This window comes from Schistocerca serialis, chromosome 2 (assembly GCF_023864345.2).
Source record: "Schistocerca serialis cubense isolate TAMUIC-IGC-003099 chromosome 2, iqSchSeri2.2, whole genome shotgun sequence".
NCBI classification, from domain to species: domain Eukaryota; kingdom Metazoa; phylum Arthropoda; class Insecta; order Orthoptera; family Acrididae; genus Schistocerca; species Schistocerca serialis.
The window spans coordinates 1088664506-1088677010 of record NC_064639.1 but is presented as its reverse complement, the minus strand read 5'-3'; the positions used below and the strand labels follow the sequence as shown (position 1 = coordinate 1088677010).

At 43.1% G+C, this 12505-nt stretch overlaps 1 protein-coding gene across 1 annotated transcript in view; it reads left to right on the top strand.

Annotated features, from left to right (window-relative positions):
* The first annotated feature begins 1537 nt into the window (after positions 1-1537).
* LOC126458532 (serpin B3-like) overlaps positions 1538-12505 on the top strand; it is a 128174-nt gene continuing 117206 nt past the window's right edge. Inside the window, exon 1 of the mRNA XM_050095639.1 lies at positions 1538-1592. The gene's annotated coding sequence lies outside the window, so the exon portion shown is untranslated. The remainder of the gene's footprint in view (positions 1593-12505) is intronic.

The following is a 12505-nucleotide window of genomic DNA, read 5'->3' as shown; positions in this document are numbered from 1 at the left end:
CGTTTCGGAATATCGTTTCACGTCTTCCGTTAACTACACGTGTAAACATTATGAAGACAATTAATAACATTTGTGAAATACAACTTTGTTTGCGGAAAACATAATGATGTTCGAAGTCGCCAGTTTTTCCACGACAAACGACTTTCAACAACTTATTATATGCATAATTGTTGCAACTGATTACCGGAAATGATATATATATAAAATTACAAAAAACAAATACTAAAAAAAAAACGTTGCGTGGTGCGAGATTCGATCCGGCGACCTTCGGTTACGAACCGAAGCGCTTACCGCTGCGCCACAACGCTATAGAAAATTATTAATCGTAGAGAGTATTTCACCGCAACGGTTTATTTTGACTCGATTTTCTTGACAACGGCTGAGAAGTGCATCTTGGTGCTTTGCCACATTACACCTCTGGCCATGAGCTTTTATTATGCGCAGTATGAATTGAATCTGAATTTCACAATTGGCGGCCTCCCCTTGTCAGTGTATGTTGTACTAATACTGTAAACGCATTTTTAAAGCTCACTGGACGAGCAAGTTTCTCTTATTGTACAGGGACAATACGGGAAACTTATAGCAAAAGATTATTGGCAACTTTGGTATTCTCTCTTTGTCGGTTTGCTAAAAAATAATCACAATGAATACAGATACACGACTGTCTGAAAACTAAAATTATATTGACGCATCAATAAAACGTTACGTTTCCACTTAACTTACAACAGTAATTCACTTTGCCACGTACATAAATCTTTAGATGAAACCCGCAATAAAGTTAACTCTGACCTCCGACGATCTTTCCAAAAAACTCAGAGTTTCAGCTAACAGTATGAGCCCTGAAAGCACCTAGCTCAGGTTGACGTCACTAAATATCGGTTAATACGAGTGATATGAATCTCAAAGCAGTGGCACAAATTATGGGCCGGTACAATATAGTAGTTGTGGCTAGCAAAAGGTCTTAACACATACATCTCAATACATTGTCACCTCCACTGAACAAATTCAGCTCTGTTTGCTCACGACGAAGAGGAAGAAGAGGAATAGTGCCTAACTTACCATAGGCGGCGAGGTTGTTAGAGGTGAAACACAACGCGAATAGGGTAGGGATGGGGAATTAAAACGACCATGGCGTTTCCGAGAGAGCCATCCCGACTCTTCACTTCGGCAGCATCAAGATAACACGGAAAACCTAAAAAATTGACGAATGCCCAATACAGTTTCAGAGAATTAACTATTGCTTCAACTTGTCCATTACCTCTTTGGAGAAGCTGTTTCGCTATAAATACAGCCCTGTGGCTGCAGAAAACTCAACGACGTTATATTTTGGATCGCATAGTGTATTACTTGAAACGTTCAGGTCTTTAAGAGTACTGTGGACGCTGACAACGCGATTTCTAAAAGGCAAATGAATGTTTTTCGCGGTCGAGAACCCTCGACCTTGACAGAGTTCGCGGGAACGGATGACGTCACGATTACTGGCGTGAAACGGCAGAGCCAACGAGTGAGAGGATGCTTAAATACAGGTGTAGTTCAGCGCGCCTCAGTCGTGTTCCGTGCAGGCAGACCAGCTCGTGCAGTTTTGCACATCGGTACGTACTAACACGTCTTGCTACGTAAAGCAGTATTGTTGGCCAAACATCTGAGAGACAGGTTTAGTCTCCGAATACGAATGCTTTTCCTTCTTCGCGTATATTAAGTGTTCAGTGTGGATTGCTATGATCATAGGGTGTGAAGTAGATGATTTCGTTCACAGTGCTGTGTTTACTCTGTCGATAACGATAGAGAAGGGAGATGGCGAATGCATTGCCGGCAAACAGTCTACTCCTATCACATAGCAAGATTAATACACTCGCCCGACGAACGGATCACAATCTGCACTTTGACACTCCGTTCATTTCTTCATGTGAGTGTGATTTCCCATTTCATTGCCAATATTTCCATTTTCAACTCGTTTCTACTGAGGAGTATCTGTGGCAGAAGAGTTCAGAGGGAATTCTGAGGGTCAAATAAGTAGCTTTTTTAGGGGCGTTGTAGTTTTGTGGAGTTAGTGGAGCAACTATTCGCAAGTTTATTTAAGTTAATAGGCGTTTCTAGTTTTCACCCGTGTACAACTTAATTATTGCACCATTTTGGTGATTGAATGTCGAGTGTCGTAATTGTTTAATAAAAAATAAGATTGAATTGGATTGGTTGGGGGAAGAGACCAAACAGCGAGGTCATCGGTCTCATCGGATTAGGGAAGGAAGTCGGCCGTGCCCTTTCAGAGGAACCATCCCGGCATTTGCCTGGAGCGATTTAGGGAAATCACGGAAAACCTAAATCAGGATGGCCGGACGCGGGATAAAAAATAAAATTTTCCTGTTTCAACTAATGGCTGGCCGCATAACGTATACACACTAGTAGCACCTACAGGGTGTCCCAGAAATGACGCGACAAACTTCTATGAGAGGTGGGGCACATCGCAAGGACCGAGAACAGCCCATGGTCGTAAAGGTCAGCGGTAAGTGGTAGCACAGGCCGAAGATCGGAAACGAAACAATGGCGTTGTTCGTTTGACATATTTATTGGACAAAATAAGTACACAATAGCGTACGACGTCAATATAATTCTAATGTCAGAACGGACACCATGCATGCCTGACACCGACGGAGGATTGATTGCCCGCAGCATTAGAAGCCACCAGAACTTTCTTTGATTGCACCAGCTTCACAGACAATTCTTGCTACGAGATCCATTTCAGTCTCGACAGGATCGCGATACACGAGAGAGCTCATGGCTCGTGATACACAGGAATTAGGACTCGATAAATCCGGTGAGGGTGATGGCAGCATTCTCGCGTACAGCATCACCTAGCGGCGTACGATGTCGTTTGTGGCCAGGGGTTGCTGTGCAATTCTTGATCCTTACGATGCACCACACCTCCCCTAGAAGTTAGTCGCATCATTTCTGGGACTCTCTGTAGACATATTACAAATGAAAGTCCCCACGCCGTGTTCTTCTAATCTCAGGAACCACTGCATGAATTTTGATACGGTTTCCACTAATAGATAGACTGTTTCACGAGACCGTTCGTACCTATGCCAGACAAGTCTCCCGGTCTTACAAGTTCAGTGTTACCGTTGCGAAGACGAGGCGGGTCGCTAGTAGTGGTACAGTCGCAGCACATGGTTCACATTTCGTCAAATAAAATGTTGGTTTTGATCATCTGCAATTCCCTCCCCTTCTCACCCAAAAGTTGTACAGGGTGGTCCACTGATCGTGACCGAGCCAAATATCTCACGAAATTAGCGTCAAACGAACAAAACTATAAAGATCGAAACTTGTCTAGCCTGAAGGGGGAAACCAGATGCCGCTATGATTCGCCCGCTAGATGGCGCTTCCATAGGTCAAACAGATATCAACTGCGTGTTTTTTGGTAGGAACCCCCATTTTTTATTACATGTTCGTGTAGTACGTAAAGTAATATAAATGTTTTAGTTGGACCACTTTTTTCGCTTTGTGATAGATGGCACTGTAATAGTCACAAACATATGGCACACAATTTTAGACCATCAGTTGGTAACAGGTAGGTTTTTTAAATTAAATTACAGAACTTAGGTACGTTTGAACATTTTATTTCGGTTGTTCCAATGTGATACATGTACGTTTGTGAACTTATAATTTCTGAGAATGCGTGCTGTTACAGCGTGATTGCCTGTAAATACCACATTAATGCAATAAATGCTCGTAATTATGTCCGTCAACCTCAGTGCATTGGGCAATACGTGTAACGACATTCATATCAACAGCGAGTAGTTCGCCTTCTGTAATGTTCGCACATGCATTGACAATGCGCTGACGCACGTTTTCAGGCGTTGTCGGTGGATCACGATAGCAAATATCCTTCAATTTTCCCCACAGAAAGAAATTCGAGGACGTCAGATCCGGTGAACGCGCGGACCATGGTACGGTGCTTCGACGACCAATCCACCTGTCATGAAATATGCTATTCAATACCGCTTCAACCGCACGCGAGCTATGTGCCGGACATCCATCATGTTGGAAGTACATCTCCATTCTGTCATGCAGTGACACATCTTGTAGTAACATCGGTAGACCATTACGTAGGAAATCAGCATACACTGCACCATTTAAATTTCCATCGATAAAATGGGGGCCAATTATCCTTCCTCCCATAATGCCGCACCGTACATTAACCCGCCAAGGTCGCTGATGTTCCACTTGTCGCAGCCATCGTGGATTTTCCGTTGCCCAATAGTGCATATTATGCCGGTTTACGTTACCGCTGTTGCTGAATGACGCTTCGTCGCTAAATAGAACGTGTGCAAAAAATCTGTCATCGTCCCGTAATTTCTCTTGTGCTCAGTGGCAGGACTGTACGCGACGTTCAAAGTCGTCGCCATGCAATTGCTGGTGCATAGAAATATGGTACGGGTGCGATCGATGTTGATGTAGCATTCTCAACACCGACGTTTTGAGATTCCCGATTCTCGCGCAATTTGTCTGCTACTGATGTGCGGATTAGCCGCGAAAGCAGCTAAAACACCAACTTGGGCATCATAATTTGTTGCAGGTTGTGGTTGACGTTTCACATGTGACTGAACACTTCCTGTTTCCTTAAATAACGTAACCATCCGGCGAACGGTCCGGACACTTGGATGATGTCGTCCAGAATAGCGAGCAGCATACATAGCACACGCCCGTTGGGCATTTTGTTCACAATAGCCATACATTAACACTATATCGACCTTTTCCGCAACTGGTAAACGGTCCATTTTAACACGGGTAATGTATCACGAAGCAAATACCGTCCGCACTGGCGGAATGTTACGTGGTACCACGTAGGCCTAGTTATACGTTTGGGACTATTACAGCGCCATCTGTCACAAAGCGAAAAAAGTGGTCCAACTAAAACATTCATATTTCTTTACGTACTAAACGAATATGTAATAAAAATGGGGGTTCCTATTTAAAAAAAAAAAACGCAGTTGATATCCGTTTGACGTACGGTAGCGCCATCTAGCGGGCCAATCATAGCACCATCTGGTTTCCCCCTTCAAGCTGGACGAGTTTCATTCTTTGCAGTTTTTTCGTTTGGTGCTTATTTCGTGAGATATTTGGCCCGGTCACTACCAATGGACCAGCCTGTATACTGCTGCTACTTGCATTGACGGTTGAAAGTGAATCTTTTGACGTGGTGATGCGACCATGTAGGTCAGGGCTGTCAAACACATGGGCCGAGTTTACGAACCGCGTGCACGCAACGGCTCAGCCTGTCTCCGCTTTGCTAGTTCCTTCCTGGAAGTATTCGGTATAGTACGACATTTCATTTAGAATTGCAGCGTGTGGCATTTTTCGGTCGGCACAACTCTCTTCTGTCCCGCGAATCTCGATGTCAGCGCTGATTATCCTTTGGTATCTGTTCACGGAACGAAGGATGTTCATTGGTCCAGGGACCGTAAGCAAAAAAAAAAAAAAAAAAAAAAAAAAAAAAAAAAAAAAAAAAAAAAAAAAGGGAAGTCTAGCGAGCTATCATCACAAGCCTTTTAAAAATGAATCGGAATGACAGAAGAGAGGGATGAGAATTCTCAGTATCTATTATGCAGTCGCATAAGCCTAAGATGCTGCAAATGTACTATGAAACTATATCACAATATCAAGCAGAAGTAATTTAATGATTTAGTTGAAAATTAAAGAGCAATAAATTACAATGATTGACTGTCGGGATTCATTGTTCAGTACACCAAGAAGAACTTTGTTCTAAATTTTCGGGTTCGCAGCATATGAAGAACTTTGTGGCAGGAATAGCAAAATTTATGAAGTCGTGACTTTCAGTTTTCTATGGAATTGAACGATGAGCACGGAGATACACCCCGAAGAGCCAAAGAAACTGGTACACCTACCTAGTATCGTTAGGGACACAGCGAGCAAGCAGAATGGCCGGACACGACGTGGCATGGACTCGATTAATGTCTGAAGAAGTGCTGGAAGGAACTGACACTATGAATCCTGCAGGGCTGTCCACAAATTCGTAAGCGTACGAAAGGGTGGAGATCTCTTCTGAACAGTACATTACAGGGCATCCCATGTCTGTGGAGTTTGGTGGTCAGCGGAAGTGTTTAAACTCAGAAGAGTGTTCCTGGAGCCACTCTGTATCAATTCTGGAAGTGTGTCGGAATTCACAATGGAGATTAATGAATGCAGGTGATCAAATGGTATGCTTACGTACGTGTCACCTGTCAGAGTCGTATCTAGACGTATCAGGGGTCCCATATCACTCCAACTGCACCCGCCCCTCATCATTACAGAGCCTCCACCAGCTTGAACAGTCCTCTGCTGACATGCAGGGTAAATGGATGCGTGAGGTTGTCTCCATACCTGTGCACGTCCATCCTCTCGTTACAATTTGAAACGAGACTCGTCCGACCAGGCAACATGTTTCCAGTCATCAACAGTTCAATATCGGTCTTGACGGGCCCAGACGAGGCGTAAAGCTTTGTGTCATGCAGTCATCAAGGGTACACGAATCGATCTTTGGCTCCGAAAGCCCATATCGATGATGTTTCGTTGAATGATTGGCATGCTGACACTTGTTGATGCCCCAGCATTGAAATCTGCAGAAATTTGCGGAGGGTTTGCGCTTTCGTCACGTTGAACGATTCTCTTCAATCGTCGTTGGTCCCGTTCTTGCAGGATCTTTTTATGGCCGCAGCGATGTCGGAGATTTGATGTTTTACTGGATTCCTGATATTCACAGTACACTCGTGAGGTGATCGTGTGGAAAAATCCCCACTTCATCGCTACCTGGGAGATGCTGTGTCCCATCGCTCGTGCGCCGACTATAACACAACCCTCAATTCACTTCAGTCTTGATAACCTGCCATTGTAGCAGCAGTAACCGATCTAACAACTGCGCCTGACAGTTGTCTTATATAGGTGTTGCCAACGGCAGCGCCGTATTCTGCCTCTTTACATATCTCTGTATTTGAATACGCATGCCTGGATCAGTTTCCTTGAAAGACCGTGCTCACTGCCATTAAAGAAAATCGCAATACTTGAAAAATTCGAATAGTTTCCTAAACGTTTTGAGGACACTGTCACTCTAACTTCTGTTTTAGAACTGTTTCCAAGACAGCTTGCCGTTTCAATTGAAAGCGCCCTTGAGCACATGGCGATGTACTTGACTGACCTGAAAGGTAATTCCCATTTTAATCATATATCCTTTTATGTTAAAACTGTCCAGGAATTCCACATTGTTTTCCACAGGTAGTTTCTACGTCCACATCCACTTGGTTACTCTGCAATTCATACATAAGTGCCTGGCAGAGGGTTCATCGAACCATTTTCATACTACCTCTCATACTACATACTCTCAAATGGCGCGTGGGAAAAAGGAACACCTAAATCTTTCCGTTCGAGCTCTGATTTCTTTTATTTTATTATGATGATCATTTCTCCCTACGTAGGTGGGTGTCAACAAAATATTTTTGATTCTGAAGAGAAAGTTGGTGATTGAAATTTCGTAAATAGACCTCGCCGCAAAGAAGACTGCCTTCGTTCCAGTAACTGCCACCGCAACTCGCGTACCATAGCAGTTACACTCTCACCCCTACTGCGCGATAACACGAAACAAGCTGCCGTTCTTTGCACTTTTTCGATGTCCTCTGTCAATCCTACCTGGCAAGGATCCCACACCGCGCAGAAATATTCCAGCAGAGGACGGACAACTGTAATGTAGGCTGTCTCTTAGTGGGTTTGTAGCATCTTCTAAGTGTTCTGCCAACAAAGCGCAGTCTTTGTTTCGCCCTCCACACAGTATAATCTATGTGGTCTTTCCAATTTAAGTTACCCGTAGTTGCAACTCCTAGGTATTTAGTTGAAATGACAGCCCTCAGATCGTATGCCAAAAATTTATCGGATGTCTTTCAGTACCCATGTGCATGACCTCGCACTTTTCTTTCTTTAGTGCCAATTGTCAATTTTCGCACCATACAAAAATTCTCTCTAGATCATTTTGTAATTGGAAATGATCGTCTGATGATTTTACTAGTCGGTAAATTACAGCGTCATCTGAAAACAATCTAAGGGGTCTGCTCATATTATCACCTAGATCATTTATGTAAATTAGGAACAGCAGAGGGCCTATGACACTACCTTGCGGAACGCCAGATATCACTTCTGTTCTACTCGATGATTTACCGTCTATCACTACGAACTGTGACCTCTCTGAGAGGAAATCACGAATCCAGTCACACAACTGAGACGATACTCCATATGCACGTAATTTGATTAATAGTCGCTTGTGAGGAACGGTTTGAAAAGTCTTCTGAAAATCTAGGAATATGGAATCGATCTGAGATCCCTTGTGAACAGCACTCATTACTTCATGGGAATAAAGAGTTAGCTGTGTTGCACAAGAACGATATTTTCCGAATCCGTGTTGTTTATGGATCAATAAGTCATTTTCTTCAACGTGATTCATAATGTTAGAGTACAGTACAGTTTCCATGTCTCTATAATGAGGTTGCAAAAGTGCTACAATATTTCGAACGACATATTTGCGTGTAAGACCTTTTTTGTATTAAGAAACTAAATAAGTGACAATTAAGTGGCAACTTGAGTACGAACATTTGTGAAACTATCTGCATCTGTCGGTCTGTACCAGATAGAAATTATATAATGTCTTCAGCATGCCAAAATAATTAAATAATACTGAAAATTCGTTTTGTTTATGATTTATGTTGCTGAGAAATGTGAAATATAAGACTAAGTTGCGTACAGTGCTACTGCACTGGCCCATGTAATTGTGGTGTGTTTGCTGTTCACCCTCCCCCCCCCCCCGCCCCCTCTTCGAAGCGCTCAGAGAGCATTGTGTGGCGGGGGGGGGGGGGGGGTGGGGGGAGTGCAGGGGGGAAGGGGGGGGGAAGGGGGGGGGAATGTACAACAAGACTGAACGCTGCGGCACTCATACCAGGGCTCGGCCCACAAGTCGAAATCTTTCCTGCCCCTTCAGAGCAGGGTAGATTCTTCAGAATAATCAGAATTTTATGTAATCCGAAACAGATGCAGAAGTGTATTCAAGGTTAACATTTCAGCACAACCACACCATAACATCATCTACAGCCTGTATTTAAGGAAAAATAACATAGCTGGTTTATCACATCTGAATGTTGGCTATTTGTGTGAAGATCGTGTTATGGCTTGTGTGAGCAGGAACTTCTGCCAGCACCTGACGGAATTCGACAGCAGCAGCATGGTGGTCTAATGATACTGCAGTTCATCGTTTCTACAACATATATTGCTGTTCGCCTTCGTCGATATCTCTGTCATTCGTGTTAATATCCAGTCAACGCAAGAACTCTGTGGCCTTGAGCGACTGCCGCCCGAAAGGACTGGCATAACGTCAGCTCTGCCATACGGGATGGTACAGTCGCGTCACGTACCTTGACTGAAGAAATGGGTTTTTCTGAAGTCATACAATATCAACAGTAACAGCGTGGAGCTGCATGGACTCTGTGGTAGATTCTTTTATGTGTTTTTCTATTTTTTTGTTTGTCTGTTGTCGATGTATTATGCACGCAGTAAAAGGTCGCAACAACGTGATAAAGTTGTCTCTGATAGTGCTGTTAAAAGAATTACTGTTTGTTGCGCGTGTGAAGAGTCTTGGGAGAGACGGCTGGATATTTTTAGCAACTATTCATACATGACATTGCTGTTCGAGTGCTGTTGTCCACGTCTCTTCCCGTACACGTCGCATTCAATCTGAAACAATTCTGCTGTTTCAATACTTCCAAAAATACTAATAAAGGTCGTGACGCTCACCTTTGTTCTCATGACATAATAACGGTTTATTGTGTCTCTTGTACAATTCTCCACACAACATCAAAAGAAGCGAACAGAAAACTCTAGTTACCCTTAATTATGAGTAAACCACAGAGAGAGAGTAATATTCCGAGTCAATGATATAATTATCATGGAGTCTCTCAGATAACGTCTTTGCTTTCTCACAGTCGATTCAGTACATTACATATTTATTACACTACAACTCTCAGCACAACTACCATTGTTGCTTTATGCAGCAGTAGAGACAAGGCGTCAACGTTGGTGTGGCCAACATGAACACTGGAAGAAGAGTGGCAGTGCATCAACCTTTCACAGCAGACTCGGTTGTTCATACAGAATCACGATGGAAGTATCGGTTGTTCATACAGAATCACGATGGAAGTATCTAAGTGTTTCATTTGACATTGTCGTAAAGGTCCAATGGAAGTATCTAAGTGTTTCATTTGACATTGTCGTAAAGGTCTTGCGTTGCATGTGATGACGTGGTATGCTATTGGGTACAAAACATGGTCGCCTGTGGTACACATGGCCGATAATTTGGATAGTGGGCGTTACATATCTGGCTTGTTATGATCGGTGTTCGTGCGCTCTCTTAGGCCCGTTGCACACTTACGCGGATGGTCCGCGTTCCTCGCGCGGTTGGTAGTCACGTATTCGAATATGGCAGCACACAGTTACGCGGACGGTCCGCAAGCGGCGGAGCCGCCCGAGCAGCCCTTGCGCGCAGCGGACCGTCCGCGTCAGTTGGATACACAGAAACAAGTTGGCGCGTGCACATTGTTGCGGATACCGCGAGCGCAGTAGAAGCAGAGTACCTCATTTCAGCCGTTGCATTCGACTAGTGTGGTAAATGTGGGTGTGATTTAAGAAGTTCCCAGAATGTCTTGTGAAATCGATACAGACATGTTAATTGCCTAAGTTGAAGGAAGGCCTCCCTTATGGATCCATCGCATGGGGACTACAAGAACCGTGAAATGCGATTGAAGGCGTGGCTAGACGTTTGTGCAAATATAATACTCGGCTTTGAAGGTCTGAACGAGGCAGATCAGAAAAAGTGTGGTAAGTAGACGCATATATTCCTTGTGTTTTTATTTTAGTTCTATACAAAATACAATGATTTACAATTATAGAATTATAGACATTCACAAGTTCAGTTTTTGCACAATACAAACATTGATTATGTAGAAAAACTGTACTCAACCGCAAATGTCTGTCATTGAGATAAGTGGCCTGTGTTCAGTGAATTTTTGATTCCTGCCAGGGCACAGCTCCTCTACCGACAAAATATTCCGCAAATTTATCTCGTACAGTATTACCCGATTTACTGACAGGTGTAGTTTCTGCCACATCTTCGAAGCCGGTAACATACAGGGTATCTTCAAAATTGTATCCTTCTCTTACTCGAACAAAATTATGCAAAATGCAGCACGTTTGGACAATAGATACTGCTAGATCAAGATTGACATTCAGGGGTCGGTGAAAAACCCTCCACTTGTGGCTTAATATTCCGAAAGTACATTCAATAAACCATCGGGCTCGGGTAAGTCGGTAATTGAAAATCTTCTTTTTCTGAGTCATGTTTTTTCGCGCATACGGCCTTAACACATGTTGTGTTAATGCGAAGCCTTCGTCTGCCACAAGAACATATGGTACTGGAGAGTCGAGTGAAACCGGCAGTGGCTTTGGTGGGGGTAACGCTAATTTCCCTTATTCCATTTTCCTCTAAAAGACGCTGTTTTAAAAAATATTTGAATCACAGTTCCTTCCGTATCCTTCGACATCAATGAACGTGAAACAATAGATAGCGTCACAGATGGCCATAAGAATAATGGAGAAATAATTCTTGTAATTGAAGAAAAGTGATCCACTTTTGATAGGTTTTACTAGACGAATACGTTTTCCGTCGAGGGCTCCGATGCAATGAGGAAAATTGCTGACATTTTGTACACCATGGCTAATTTCGTTCCATTTGTCTGTTTGGAGCTCAGGCATGCATTCTTCCCTTAACGTAGTCCAAATAGTGGCGCTCACCTGCCTCGTAATCTGTCCAGCTGTTGATGCACCCATTAAATAAGAGTAATGCAGATCTGTAAATGTGTTTCTGCTTCCAAGATACCTGTAACGTGTAAAGCATATATTTGATACTTATGTATATTCACAGAGGAAAGTAGACTTAATTCTAGGTATTAAGTCGGCTATGTTTACATAAAACCTTAGATGTATTCCTTCTTAAAATAATACATGTACGCGTCCTCAGTAATAAAAGACTTATCGGCCTTGATATTTCAGTTGACAAGGTCCAGACGAGATGGAAAACTGCACGGGATGCCTATTTTAAAAGCCTCACTACAATAAATCAAACGAGGTCCGGATCAGCAGCAACTAAGAGACCAAAATACATCTACCATGAGCAGTTACACTCTCTTGACCGTCTCCGAGATGCACCAACAGAGAGTAACTTTAATTCAGTATCGGTCGTGAAAGATAATCTGTCTAACAACAATGCACTCCCAGAAAACAGTCGAGACGAGCCCTCTGAAGAACAAACCGATGATGTCCGACTGAATGTCAACACAGAAAAACAATCCTTCAAAAGGAAGTGGCCTATCAAGAACGCAACATTTGAAGATAATTTACTTACATTATTAAAAGATGGTAA